The sequence below is a fragment of the Stenella coeruleoalba genome (genome assembly GCF_951394435.1).
Source record: "Stenella coeruleoalba genome assembly, chromosome: 8".
NCBI lineage: Eukaryota > Metazoa > Chordata > Mammalia > Artiodactyla > Delphinidae > Stenella > Stenella coeruleoalba.
This window is the reverse complement of record NC_137154.1, coordinates 85,002,006-85,018,466: the sequence shown is the minus strand read 5'-3', so window position 1 is coordinate 85,018,466 and position 16,461 is coordinate 85,002,006. Positions and strand designations below refer to the sequence as shown.

The window sequence follows — 16,461 nt, the reverse complement described above, 5'->3', positions numbered from 1 at the left end:
ATGGGGTGGGGACTGAGTGGGGAAGAGGCTAGAAGAGTGGCAGATAGGACTCTCAGAGAATTAAAAGGACATGAATCCTACTAACTATACCATGAATTCCTTCAAGAAGCCTACCTACGAACTGCTGGAGACGCCCTGCATGTAGATCCCTCCAACTGGCCCATGGGCACCCCTAGGGCTCCATGGGCCTCACCCACACCCCTGTCCACCCTGTATCCAGATCCCTGTAAGTGCTCCTGATGTTGGTGGTGAGAGTGAGCTTTGGCAGATACCTAGTGAGCATGACCCAAACCTGCAGGTCAGAGAGAGGCCACAAGCTTCAGCTTTAGTATCACCCATGGGAAAACGAAAGGGAAGCTATCAGTATGCATCCTGGTGCATTGCAGAATGAAGAAAAGGTACACAAGTTTAAGAATTCTCCCACAAAAGGGAGCAAGAAGCACAGAGCAGGCATATCTATAGAAAGTCTGAGAAAGCCTCAGAATTCCTAGGAGGGCTGACAAAAGGTATTCTCTCCTGAAGGCAGTTAATAAAGACTGGAGAAGTTGACTGCTACTGCAAATGTGACGACAGCAACACAAAACCTGAAACATGAAAAATCAAGGAAACATGACACCACCAAAGGATCACAATAATCTTCCAAAAACCTATCACAAAGACATGAAGATCTACAATTTACTGGATAAGGAATTCAAAATAGCTGTTTTAAGGAAGCTCAACGAGGTACAAGAAAACACAGAAAGAAAATTCAACAAAATCAGGAAAACAGTACACAAACAGAGTAAGAAATTCAACAAAGAGACAGAAATCATTAAAAAGTACCAAACAGAAACTCTGGAATTGAATAATACAATGAATGAAATGAAAATCTCAAAAGAGAGAATCAACAGCAAATGGATCAAAGAGAAGAAAGAATCTGTGAGTTAGAAGACAGGAATTTTGACATTATCTAGTCAGGGGAGAACAAAAAAAAAAATAATAAAAAGAGTGAGGAAAGCCTGTGTGATCTATGGTAAATTCTCAAAGGAAACAACTTGTGAATTACTGGAATCCCAGAGGAAGAGGAGGAAGAAGGGGTAAGAAAACTTACTGAAAGAAATCACAGCTGAGAAATTCCCTAATCTGTGTAAAGATTTGGATACCCAAGTTCACGAAGCTCATGGGTATCCAAACAAACTCAACTTAAAGAGATCTCCTCCAAGACATATTATAATAAAATTGTCAAAAATCAGAGAAAAAGACTGAATCTTAAAAGCAACAAGAGAAAAGAAACTTGCAGCTTACAAGGGAGTTCCCATAAGACTATTAGCATATTTCTCAGCAGAAACTTTACACACCAAGAAAGAATGTGATGATATAAGCAAAAGTGTTGAAAGGAAAAAAACCTGCCAACCAAGAATGCAGTCATCCCTCAGAATTCATGGGGAATTGGTTTTGGGACCCCCCTTCTTCCCCCTCCCAGTGATACCAAAATCTGCAGATGCTCAAGTACCTATATAAAATGGTGTAGTATTTGCATGTAACCTACTCACACCCTTCCATATGCTTTAAATCATTCCTAGACTACTTTTAATACCTAATAAAATGTAAATGCTATGTAAACAGTTGCTGGTGCATGGCAAATTAAGATTTTGGTTTTTAGAACTTTCTGGAATTTTTTTTCCTTGAGTATTTTCGATTCACAGTTGGTTGAATGTGGATGTGGAACCCACTGATACAAAGGGCTGACTGTACTCTATCTGGCAATGTTGTCCTTCAGAAATGAAGGAGAGAGAAAGTGTATCGCAGACAAAAAAAAGCTGAAGGAATCCATCACCACTAGACCTGCCTTAACAACAACAAATAAAAATGCCTAAAGGAGTTCAAGTTAAATCAAAGGACACTATTTAGTACATGAAAATATCCAAGACACTGGGTAAAGGTAAGTATACAGTTAAATTCAAAATATGCTACTACTGTAATATGGTGGTGTGTTCAACATTTAACTCTAGTATAAAGGTTAAAGGGCAACAGTGTTAAAAATAACTATAGCTACAATACTGGTTAATAAATACACAATATAAAAGGAGGTAAACTGTGATATCAAAAACGTAAAAAGAGGGGAGTAAAAGGGTAGAGGTTTTGTATGTGATTAAAATAAGCTGTTATCAGTGTAAAATAGACTATTATCTATCTATAAGATGTCTTCTGTAAGCTTCATGGGAACCACAAAGCAAAAACCTACAGCAGATTCACAAAAGATAAAAAGAAAGGAATCAAAGCATACCACTCTAAGAAATCATCAATTCACAATGGAAGGTAGCAAGAGAAGGAAAAAAAGGAACAAGGGAACAACAAACAGCCAGAAAACAATACAATGGCATTAGTAATTCCTTACCAATCAATAATTATTCTAAATGTAAATGGATTAAATTCTCCAATCAAAAGGCATAGATTGGTGGCATAGATAAGACCCAACTATACGCTACCTACCAGAAATTCAGTTCACCTTTAAGAACACATAGTCTCAAAATGAAGGGCTGGAAAAAAGATATTCCATGCAAGTAGAAACCAAAAGAGAGCAAAGGTAGCTACTTACATCAGACAAAATATACTTTAAGCTAAAAATGGTAACAAGAGACAAACAATATCATTATATAAAGACAAAGAGGTCAATTCATCGAGAGGATATAACAATAATAAATACACATAGACCAAACACTGGAGCACCACAATATATTAAATATTAACAGATCTGAAGACAGAAATAGACAACAATACAATAAGAGAAGGGGACTTTAGTATACCACTTTCAACAATGGCTAGATCATCCAGACAAAAAAAATCAGTAAGGAAATGCTGGATTGGAACTACACTTTAGAGCAAAGAGACTGAACAAAAATATACAGGACATTCTGCCTAACAGCAAAGGAATACACATTCTTGTCAAGCACACTCAGAACATTCTTCGGAAACACTATATGATAAGTCACAAAACAAATCTTAGCAATTTCAGTAGACTGAAATCATACCAAGTATTTTTATCAACCACAATGGTATGAAACTAGAAATTAATTATAAGAAAACTGAAAAATTCACAATATGTGGAAATTTAAAAACACAGTCCTGAACAACCAAAGCGTTGAAGAAGAAATAAAAAGAGAAATCAAAAAACATCTCAGGGCTTCCCTGGTGGCGCAGCAGTTGGGAGTCCGCCTGCTGATGCAGGGGACGTGGGTTCGTGCCCCGGTCCAGGAGGATCCCACATGTCGCAGAGCGGCTGGGCCCATGAGCCATGGCTGCTGAGCCTGCATGTCTGGAGCCTGTGCTCCACAACGGGAGAGGCCACAGCAGTGAAAGGCCCACATACCGCAAAAAAAAAAAAAAAAAAATCATCTCAGAAAGCAGCAGAATACACTTTCTTCTCAACTGCACACAGAACACTCTCCAGGATAGATCACATCTTGGGTCACAAATCAAGCCTCAGTAAATTTAAGAAAACTGAAATCATGCATCTTTTCCAACCACAAAGCTATGAGATTAGAAATCAGTTACAGGAAAAAAAATGTAAAATACACAACACAAGGAGGCTAAACAATATATTACTAAACAATCACTGGATCACTGAAGAAATCAAAGAGAAAATCAAAAAATACCTAGATACAAAGGACAATGAAAACATGATGACTGAACCTATGGGATGCAGCAACAGCAGTTCTTACTGGGAAATTTATAGCAATACAATCTTCCCACAAGAAAGAAGAAAAGTCTCAAATAAACAACATAACCTTACCCCTAAGGCAATTAGAGAAAGAATAACAAACAAAACCCAAAATTAGAAGGAAAGAAATCATAAAGATAAGAGCAGAAATAAATGAGAGATGAAGAAAACAAGAGCAAAGACCAATGAAACTAAAAGCTGGTCCTTTTTGAAGAAAAAAAAAATTGATAAACCTTTAGCCAGGCTCATCAAGAAAAAAAGGGAGGGCTTCCCTGGTGGCGCAGTAGTTCAGAGTCTGCCTGCCGATGCAGGGGACACGGGTTCCTGCCCCAGTCTGGGAAGATCCCACATGCCATGGAGCAGCTGGGCCCGTTAGCCATGGCCACTGAGCCTGCGCATCCGGAGCCTGTGCTCAGCAATGGGAGAGGCCACAACAGTGAGAGTCCCGCGTACCGCAAAAAAAGAAAAAAGAGAGATGACTTAATAAAATTAGAATAAAAAAGAGAAGTTACAATGGACACCACAGAAATACAAAGCATCGTAAAAGACTATTACAAGCAACTATACACCAACAGACAACCTTGAAGAAATGGACGAGTTCTTAGAGGTACAACATTCCAAGACTGAACCACGAAGAAATAGAAAATATAAACAGACCAATTACAAGTATTGAAATTGAAACTGTGATTAAAAATCTTCCAACAAACAGAAGTTCAGGAACAGATGGCTTCACAGGCGAATTCTATCAAACATTTAGAGAGGAGTTAACACCTACCCTTCTCAAACTCTTCCAAAAAATTGCAGAGGAAGGAACACTCCCAAACTCATTCTACGAGTCCACCATCACCCAGATACCAAAACCAGACAAAGATATCACAAAAAAAGACAATTACAGGCAAACATCACTGATGAACATAGTCGCAAAATTCCTCAACAAAATACTAGGAAACCGAATCCAACAACACATTAAAAGGAACATCATGAAAGATTGGTTCAAGATGGCGGAGTAGAATGATGTATGCTCACTCCCTCTTGCAAGAGCACCAGAATCACAACTAACTGCTGAACAGTCATTGACAGGAAGACACTGGAACTCACCAAAAAAGATACCCTACATCCAAAGACAAAGGAGAAGCCACAATGAGAGGGTAGGAGGGGCGCAATCACAATAAAATCAAATCCCATAACTGCTGGGTGGGTGACTCACAAACTGGAGAACACTTATACCACAGAAGTCCACCCACTGGAGTGAAGGTTCTGAGCCCCATGTCAGGCTTCCCAATCTGGAGGTATGGCAACGGGAGGAGGAATTCATAGACAATCAGACTTTGAAGGCTAGTGGGATTTGATTGCAGGACTTCGACAGGACTGGGGGAAACAGAGACTCCACTCTTGGTGCGCACACACAAAGTAGTGGGAAACACAGAGAAGAAAAGGAACTACAAAAACAAACCCATAACAATTAAGAAAATAGTAATAGGAACATACATATCGATAATTACCTTAAACAAGAATGGATTAAATGCTCCAACCAAAAGACACAGGCTTGTGAAATGGACACAGAAACAAGACCCATATATACATATTTGTCTTCAAGAGACCCACTTCAGAACTAGGGACACATACAGACTGAAAGTGAGGCGATGGAAAAAGATATTCCATGTAAATGGAAATCAAAAGAAAGCTGGAGTAGCAATTCTCATATCAGATAAAATAGACTTGAAAGTAAAGAATGTTACAAGAGACAAGGAAGGACACTACATAATGATCAAGGGATCAATCCAAGAAGCAGATATAACAATTATAAATATATATGCACCCAACATAGAAGCACCACAATACATAAGGCAACTGCTAACAGCTATAAAAGAGGATATCAACAGTAATGCAATAATAGTGGGGGACTTTAACACCTCACTTACACCAGTGGACAGATCATCCAAACAGAAAATTAATAAGGAAACAGAAGCTTTAACTGATACAATAGACCAGATAGATTTAATTGATATTTATAGGACATTCCATCCAAAAACAGCAGATTACACTTTCTTCTCAAGTGCGCATGGAACATTCTCAAGGATAGATCACATCTTGGGTCACAAATAAAGCCTCAGTAAATTTAAGAAAATTGAAATCTTATCAAGCATCTTTTCTGACCACAACACTATGAGACGAGAAATGAATTACAGGGAAAAAAACGTAAACAACACAGACACATGGAGGCTAAACAATACGTTACTAAATAACCAAGAGATCACTGAAGAAATCAAAGAGGAAATCAAAAAATACCTAGGGACAAATTACAATGAAAACACAACGATCCAAAACCTACGGGATGCAGCAAAAGCAGTTCTAACAGGGAAGTTTATGGCAATAGAAGCCTACCTCAAGAAACAAGAAAAATCGCAAATAAACAATCTAACCTTACACCTAAAGGAACTAGAGAAAGAAGAACAAACAAAACCCAAACTTAGTAGAAGGAAAGAAATCATAAAGATCAGAACAGAAATAACTGAAATAGAAACAAAAAAAAAACAATAGGAAAGATCAAGAAAACTAAAAGATAGTTCTTTGAGAAGATAAACAAAATTGATAGCCAGACTCATCAAGAAAAAGAGGGAGAGGACTCAAATCAATAAAATTAGAAATGAAAAAGGAGAAGTTACAACAGACACCACAGAAATACAGTGTATCCTAAGAGACTACTACAAGCTACCCTTTGCCAATAAAAGGGATACCTGGAAGAAATGGACAAATTCTTAGAAAGGTATAACCTTCCAAGACTGAACTAGTAAGAAATAGAAAATATGAACAGACTAATCACAAGTACTGAAATTGAGAGTGTGGTTAAAAATATTGTGACAAACAAAAGTCCAGGACCAGATGGCTTCACAGGTGAGCTCTATCAAACATTTAGAGAAGAGCTAACACCCAATCTTCTCAAACTCTTCCAAAAAATTGCAGGGGAAGGAACACTCCCAAACTCATTCTATGAGGCCACCATCATCCTGATACCAAAACCAGACAAAGATACTACAAAAAAAGAAAATTACAAACAAATATCACTGATGAATATAGATGCAAAATCCTCAACAAAATACTAGCAAACAGAATCCAACAACACATTAAAAGTATCATATACCATAATCAAGTGGGATTTATCCCAGGGATGCCAGGATTATTGAATATATGGAAATCAATCAATATGATAGACCATATTAACAAATTGAAGAATAAAAACCCCATGATCACCTCAATAGATGCAGAAAAAGCTTTGACAAAATTCAACACCCATTTATGATAAAAACTCTCCAGAAAGTGGGCATAGAGGAAACTTACCTCAACATAATAAAGGCTATATATGACAAACCCACAGCAAACATCATTCTCAATGGTGAAAAACTGAAAGCATTTTCTTCTAGGATCGGAAAAAGACAAGGATGTCCACTCTCACCACTATCATTCAACATAATTTTGAAAGTGCTAGCCACAGCAATCAGAGAATAAAAAGAAATAAAAGGAATACAAATTGGAAAAGAAGTAAAACTGTCACTGTTTGCAGATGACATGACACCATACACAGAGAATCCTAAAGATGTCACCAGAAAACTAGTAGTGCTAATCAATGAATTTGGTAAAGTTGCAGTATACAGAATTAATGCACAGAAATCTCTTGCATTCCTATACATTAATGATGAAAAATCTGAAAGAGAAATTAAGGAAACACTCCCATTTACAACTGCAACAAAAGGAATAAAATATCTAGGAATAAACTTACATAGGGAGACAAAAACCTGTATGCAGAAAACTGTAAGACACTGATGAAAGAAATTAAAGATGATAAAAACCGATAGAGAGATATACCATGTTCTTGGATTGGAAGCCTCAATATTGTGAAAATGATTATACTACCCAAAGCAATCTACACATTCAATGCAATCCCTATCAAATTACCAATGGCATCTTTCACAGAATTAGAACAAAAAAATCTTAAGATTTGTATTGAGACACAAAAGACCTCAAATAGCCAATGCAGTCTTGAGGGAAAAAAACGGAGCTGGAGGAATCAGACTCCCTGACTTCAGACTATACTACAAAGCTACAGTAATCAAGATAATATGGTACTGGCACAAAAACAGAAATATAGATCAATGGAACAGGACAGAGAGCCCAGAGATAAACTTACCCACCTACGGTTAACTAATCTATGACAAAGGAGGCAAGGATATACAATGGAGAAAAGACAGTCTCTTCAATAAGTGGTGCTGGGAAAACTGGGCAGCTACATGGAAAAGAATGAAATTAGAACACTCCCTAACACTATACACAAAAATAAACTCAAAATGGATTAGAGACCTAAATGTAAGACCAGACACTAAAAGACTCTTAGAGGAAAATATAGGAAGAACACTCTTTGACATAAATCACAGGAAGATCTTTTTTGGTCCACCTCCTAGAGTAATGGAAATAAAAACAAAAATAAACAAATGGGACCCAATGAAACTTAAAAGCTTTTGCAAAGCAAGGGAAAATGCAAACAAGACAAAAAGTCAACCTCAGAATGGGAGAAAATATTTGAAAACGAATCAACTGATAAAGGATTAGTCTCAAAAATATATAAACAGCTCATGCAGCTCAATATTAAAAAAACAAACAACCCAATCAAAAAATGGGCAGAGACCTAAATAGACATTTCTCCAAAGAAGACATACAGATGGCCATGAGGCACATGAAAAGCTGCTCAACATCACTAAATATTAGAGAAATGCAAATCAAAACGACGAGGTATCACCTCACACCCGTCAGAATGGGTCATCAGAAAATCTACAAACAACAAATGCTGGAGAGGGTGTGGAGAAAAGGGAACCCTCTTGAACTGTTGGTCAGAATGTAAATTGATACAGCCACTATGGAGAACAGTATGGAGGTACCTTAAAAAACTAAAAAATAGAATTACCATATGACCCAGCAATCCCACTACTGGGTATACCCTGAGAAAACCATAATTCAAAGACACATGCACCCCAATGTTCATTGCAGCACTATTTACAATAGCCAGGTCGTGGAAGCAACCTAAATGCCCACTGACAGACGAATGGATAAAGAAGATGTGCTACATATAGCCATAAAAAGGAACGAAATTGGGTCATTTGTAGAGACGTGGGTGGATCTAGAGACTGTCATACACAGTGAAGTAAGTCAGAAAGAGAAAAACAAATATCGTATATTAATGCATATATGTGGAACCCAGAGAAATGGTACAGATGAACCGGTTTGCAGGGCAGAAACAGAGACACAGACGTAGAGAACAAATGTATGGACACCAAAGGGGGAAAGTGGCTGCGGGTGTGATGGTGGTGTGATGAACTGGGAGATTGGGATTGACATATATACACTAATATGTATAAAATGGATAACTAATAAGAACCTGATATATAAAAAAATAAATAAAATTCTAAAATTCAAACAAAAAAGGATCATCATGATCAAGTGGAATTCACCCCAGGGATGCAAGGATTTTTTTAATGTCCACAAATCAATCAGTGTGATACACCACATCAACAAACTGAAGAATAAAAACCATATGATCATTTGAATAGATGCAGGAAAAACTTGTGACAAAATTCAACACCATTTTATGATAAAAACTCTCCAGAAAGTGGACACAGAGGGAACCTAACTCAACATAATAAAGGCCATATATGACAAACCCAAAGCAAACATCATTCTCAATGGTGAAAAACTGAAAGCATTTCCTTTAAGATCAGGAACAAGACAAGTATTTCCACAATTGCCACTATTCAAAATAGTTTTGGAAGTCCTAGCCATGGCAATCAGAGAAGAAAAAAGAAATAAAAGGAATCCAAATTGGAAAAAAGAAGTAAAATTGCCAGTGTTTGCAGATGACATGATACTATACAAAGAAAACCCTAAAGATGCTACTAGAAAACTACTAGAGCTAATCAATGTATTCGGTAAAGTTGCAGGATACGAAATTAATGCACAGAAATCTCTTGCGTTCCTATACATTAATGATGAAAAATCTGAAAGAGAAATTAAGGAAACAATCCCATTTACTATTGCAACAAAAAGAATAAATTACCTAGGTATAAACCTACCTAAGGAGGCAAAAGACCTGTACTTAGAAAACTATAAGATACCAGTGAAAGAAATCAAAAATGACACAAACAGATGGAGAGATATACCATGTTTTTGGATTGGAAGAATCAATATTGTGAAAATGACTATGCTGCCCAAAGCAGTCTACAGATTCAGTGCAATCCCTATCAAATTACCAATGGCATCTTTCACAGAACTAGAACAAAAAAAATTTAGAATTTGTATGGAAACACAAAAGACCATGAATCGCCAAAGCAATCTTGAGAGAGAAAAACGAAGCTGGAGGAATCAGGCTCCCTGATTTCAGACTGTGCTATAAAGCTACAGTAATCAAAACAATGTGGTACTAACACAAAAACAGATCAATGGAAACAGGATAGAAAGTCCAGAGATAAACCCACGCACCTGTGGTCACCTAATCTATGACAAAGAAGGCAAGAATATACAATGAAGGGGACTTCCCTGGTGATCCAGTGCTTAAGACGTCACCTTCCAATGAAGTGGTTGTGGATTCGATCCCTGGTCGTGGAGCTGAGATCCCACATGCCTCGCAGCCAAGAAGCCAAAACATAAAACGGAAGCAGTATTGTAACAAATTCAATAAAGACTTGAAAGAATATATAATGGAGGAAAGACAGTCTCTTCAATAAGTGGTGCTGGGAAAACTGGAAGTTACATGGAAAAGAATGAAATTAGAACACTCCCTAACACCATACACAAAAATAAACTAAAAATGGATTAAAGACCTAAATAAGGCCGGATACTATGAAACTCTTAGAGGAAAACAAAGGCAGAACACTCTTTGACATTAATTGCAGCAAGATCTTTTTCGATCCACCTCCTAGAGTAATGGAAATAAAAACAAACAAATGGGACCTAATGAAACTTAAAAGCTTTTGCACAGCAAAGGAAACCATAAACAAAATGAAAAGACAACCCTCAAAATGGGAGAAAATATTTGCAAACGAAGCAAGCATCTAGGGATTAATCTCCAAAATATACAACAGCTCATGCAGCTCAATATCAAAACAAAAACTCCAATCAAAAAATGGGCAGAAGATCTAAATAGACATTTCTCCAAAGAAGACATACAGATGGTTAAAGAGCACATGAAAAGATGCTCAACATCACTAATTAGAGAAATGCAAACCAAAACTACAATGCGGTATCACTTCACACCAGTCAAGAATGGCCATCATCAAAAAATCTACAAACAATAAATGCTGGAGAGGCTGTGGAGAAAAGGGAACCCTCTTGCACTGTTGGTGGGAGTGTAAATTGATACAGCCATTATGGAGAACAGTCTGTAGCTTCCTTAAAAAACTAAAAGTAGAACTGCCATATGACCCAGCAATGCCACTACTGGGCATATACCCTGAGAAAACCATAATTCAAAAGGAGTCATGTACCACAATGTTCACTGCAGCTCTATTTACAATAGCCAGACATGGAAGCAACCTAAGTGTCCACTGACAGATGAGACAGATGAATGGATAAAGAAGATGTGGCACATATATACAATGGAACATTACTCAGCCATAAAAAGAAACGAAATTGAGCTATTTGTAGTGAGGTGGATGGACCTAGAGTCTGTCATACAGAGTGAAGTAAGTCAGAAAGAGAAAAACAAATATCGTTTGCTAACACACATATATATGGAATCTAAAAAAAAAAAAAAAAAAAGTCATGAAGAACCTAGGGACAAGATGGGAATAAAGACGCAGACCTACTAGAGAATGGACTTGAGGATACGGGGAGGAGGAAGGGTAAGATGGGACAAAGTGAGAGAGTAGCATGTACATATATACACTACCAAATGTAAAATAGATAGCTAGTGGGAAGCAGCCACATAGCACAGGGAGATAGCTCTGTGCTTTGTGACCACGTGGAGGGGTGGGATAGGGAGGGTGGGAGGGAGGGAGATGCAAGAGGGAAGAGATATGGGGATATATGTATATGTATAACTGATTCACTTTGTTATAAAGCAGAAACTAACACACCATTGTAAAGCAGTTATACTCTAATAAAGATGTTAAAAAAAAAAAGGCATTCAATAAATGCCTACTCATCTGAAAGGCAGAAATCATGACCTTGTTGAAGGTTCTTAGGAGTCCTGAGAGGTACCATTACTGCAATGAAGAAGGCAATGTTTCATCAGAACTTGCTTCTAATTCAAGTTCCAACGGAGTCACAGAGGAGAGCTTTACGCATGGGAAAACTCCCACAGCACTCAGTCCAGTCTGTGGGTACACAGGCGCCAGGCTGCTGACCAATCCCCTGTTTTTAATAGCACAAGTTCCCAGTGTTCTAAATTTTGGCTTTGCATATGTTTTTCAAAATTATATAAATGGTCATGTTAAGGCTAAATTTAGTAATTCATTTTTCCAAACACATGACTTCTGTTGAGTTAACACCCAGTCAGCGGACAGTTAAAATTTTACCATTACTACAGCTTCCATGAGGTGTAATGGGCAATCATCTAACTTTTAAGTACTTACAGATTAACTACTACCTCCCTAATGGTATCTTAGTTTCCTCTTCCTTTGTCACCATTACTTATATCTGTATTTCTAGGTTCCATCCTTGGCCCTTTACTATTCTCATTTTACATATTCATTCTGAGTATTCTCATGCAGTTCAGTATTCCAACTATCTTCCATAGTGCTAATGACTTATAAAATATTCATCTTTATAGCCTAGAGTTCTTTCCTGACTACCAGATCAGCATATTCAGCTGGATCCTGGAAATCTCCATCTACATTTGCAAAGGCACCGCAAACTCAACATGCCCCTAACTACTACATGTTTTCCCCAAATCTATTCTTCCTCCTATATTTTCCTTCTGAGTGAACAGTAATACCCCTACTAAAAGCCTGGAAGTCATCCTTTAACCACTTCTTCTTCACATCCTTAATTTAATTGATCATTTCTTCACTAATCTCTCTCAAACCCATCTAAGTCTTTCTAGTGCCTCTGTAACTATTTGTTATTCATTCCCCTCCTGACTCAGCTCCGGGAAGCCTCTCCAGACCATCCTAGTCTAGGTTAAGTGCCCTCTTAGGTGCCCCCTAGCACTATGCACTCCTCCATCACACCCTACGAAATGCTGTACTAAGACTGTCTATTTTACTTATCTGCTTCACCGATTAGATTCCAAGTTCCTTGAGGACAAAAACTGTCTTATTCTTTTTTTTGCAGTACGCAGGCCTCTCACTGTTGTGGCCTCTCCCGTTGCGGAGCACAGGCTCCGGACACACAGGCTCAGCGGCCATGGCTCACGGGCCCAGCCGCTCCGCGGCATGTGGGATCTTCCCGGACCAGGGCACGAACCCGTGTCCCCTGCATCGGCAGGCGGACTCTCAACCACTGTGCCACCAGGGAAGCCCTGTCTTATTCTTTGCAGTCACATTGCCCACTGTAGTATCCATAGGCTCAGTAAATATTTCTTAAATAAATGAATAAACCCACTAGGCTAAGCTTCTATACTGCTAAATATCTGACTGGCCCACTCTATTATCATATAAAGTTAGGCAGAGTAATCTCTAACTAAAACCACATTCCTACTTTCTTTGTGAGTGAGTATATAAGTGGACATTAAAATCTGTACTGCATTTTTTTTTCAAATCGCGTATCATTAATCCCAAAGAAATCCAGAAGATCAAAGCTACAGTGAAAATTAAAACATTAATGGCATAAGGAAAATAATACTAGAAAGAAGCACCCAATAACCTCAGACTCAGAATAAGAAATGAAACAATACTTCAATACTACAGAAGGAGTATAACTTGCCATTTTGATTCAACAAAAAAAGAGTAATTTTGATTTTCTTTGAAACAATACATATAACTTCTCTGGATTATACATCTCATAATGTAAAGAACATCTTTTCCCCTCAGCATGTTTAATGTTGAAATGTCTGCTTTTTAAAATCAGTTACTTAACAGGTAGTTTTACAAAAATTCTGGTATGGAAGAAAGTGGCTTCTGAGTCAGACCTGACTGACTCAAATGTTAGCAAATGCCTAAAACTTGGGAAAACTGCTTAACTTCATGGAGTGTGAATTTCCTAATTTGTAAAATGTGATTAATATCTACCTCATGCAAGATAAGTGATATATGAATAGTAAATGCATTATAAATATTAATTATAGTATCTCCAAATCCCCTTGACGGGAACTAACTTCTCTCTTTTTTATTATAGTCGATTTACAATATTATGTTAGTTTCAGGTGTACAACATAGTAATTCAATATTTTTATAAATAGTACTCCATGTAAAGTTACTATAAAATAACAGCTATATTTCCCTGTATTGGACAATATATCTTTGTTTCTTATTTATATTATACCTGGTAGTTTGTATCTCTTAATCTCAAACCCCTATCTTGACCCTCCCCCCGCCCTCTCCCCACTGGTAACCAATAGTGGTAACCATTAGTTTGTTTTCTTTATCTGGGTCCGTTTCTGTTTTCTTCTATACATTCATTTGTTTTCTTTTTTAGATTCCACATATACGTGATAACATACAGTTTTCTTCTTTCTCTGTCTGACTTATTTCACTAAGCATAATACTCTCTAGGTCTATCCATGTTGTTGCAAATGCCATTATTTCGTTCCTTTTTTATGGCTGAGTAATATTCCACTGTATATATATTCAAAAAGAGTTGATACACCATCAACACATTATAACCTAAATAATTAAGCATAAAAATACATTCAAGTTTTCTCCTCTTATCCCCAATGAATGACATGGTGCTTTAACTCATAACCTGAATTACCTTTCCAGTCTTCAATTGGAGTAATCAGTCCATCTTAACTTCACTCTCCTGTTCTCATAAACTTCATGCTGGCATACACCTTTCTAATGAGTTTCCACTTTATGGACTAGAATAGCAGCTGCTTCTTATCCTCATCACCTTCCATGAACCAATCAGAATCATAGTCAGTATAGACACATGGTTGAAGGATGATGGAATGAAAAAAAGCTGAGGAATCTCCTCTGGCAGGAATATACATAATTATATAGAGTCGCTATTAGGGTAACTATTTAAATTAAATATTAAATAATTATTTATTTAATATTAATATTAAATATTTATTTAAATATTTAAAGTTTAATAATTGTCCAAGCAATTCATGGTTAGAATGTTAGGATGAATGATTCCTTCTTTCCTAAAGAGAAGGCTTTCAATAATTCTTCAGGTCTCACTTCAGAGAAGTTTTTCCTAACCACTTTATATAAAGCAAACTCTCCCAATTCCTCTCTAGGTAGCCTACATTTACCACTTTCATGGCCCTTATCACCATCTCTTCTCTTTACATTCCCTCACTGGAATATAAGCTTTATGAGGGCTGGGATCTAGTATCTCTATTGCTCTATGCCAAGCACACAGTTAACTTTCAGTGTGTTTAATTCCTGAATAATGGAAACGCTGAGGAAGGAGAACAGACAAGTGAAGACATTTCCCACATTCCAATTTGGTAATATGGACCCTTTATCCACACATTGAATAGGATATGTTAATGACATTATTTTCATTATATCATACATCACTTCAATCTAGTCTGTAGGATAGTTTTGCAGACTGTTTTGAATATAGGGCCTGCCATGTTGTGTATCTGAGGCTTAATGAATGATTTTGATGAAGAAGAAGAAGGAAAGTTCACATCCCAGAAGACATTCAATTCTATTCTTGTAAATGTATATACGCATTTAAAAACTCCTGCTACAGTTTTGTTTTTAGTAATTAAAATGATTATCATATATTAATGACTGTATTACATATCATACTCTGCTTTCTTTTTACCCTAGTTAGATCTTCATGGTAACCTTGCAAGGTAAGAATTATCATCTGATAAAGACTGATGAAGAAAACTGAGGGTCAGAGAGGTTAAGTAACTTAACTTGTCCATGGTCGACAACTTGTAAAAGAAAGTAACATTCAAATTTAGGTCTGTCTATCTGACTCCAAAAGTCACAAATATCCCGCAGGGCGAAGTAGCCTGCCTTTGTTCTAACAGACTTAATTTCACAAAACTCCTACTTCTCCACATGTTGCTAAGTTTAGGATACGGAATGTAGATCCATATTCCCAAACTATATGTGGTGGTACATGTGGGCAAGTCATTCAGTCTCTGGGTTCATAGAACCATAGTACAGATGCATCTGAGACCATTCTTCCAGGAACAGACATACTTTAAATTCCTATGTATTGATACAGAAAGACAAAAGGAGACAGCCTGATTCCTTGATATAATATTTTTCCATGTAGAGGAAACTACCAAGTCTTATTTGGCTTGATTTTTACAAATTCTCTCTCTGGCCCTTAGGAAGCTTTAGTCAACAGTCTTAACAGATGTAGAAAGGGATGGGACATTCCAACAAGAAGAATGTAACCATTAGTATCTGCCATGAATAGGAAGACTACTGATTGTTAAACAGCATACTTTAAATAAATGATTTGTGAATAAACTCCAATACAAGACATCAGAATGTCCTCTGTAACCTGGAAACCACATTCCCTGGGCTACAAGGGTGCTGAATTTGGAACTGCTACTCCAAGTCTCAAGAATGTTCCAAGTGCTGTCTGATATGATTGTGGCCAAGGCACTACAGAAGAAAAGATTTGCCGGGAAAACTTTT

At 37.2% G+C, this 16,461-nt stretch overlaps 1 protein-coding gene across 2 annotated transcripts in view; it reads right to left on the bottom strand.

Moving 5' to 3' along the window:
• Positions 1 to 16,461, bottom strand: part of DDX10 (DEAD-box helicase 10) — a 286,697-nt gene that overhangs the window by 11,934 nt on the left and 258,302 nt on the right. The window lies entirely within an intron of this gene.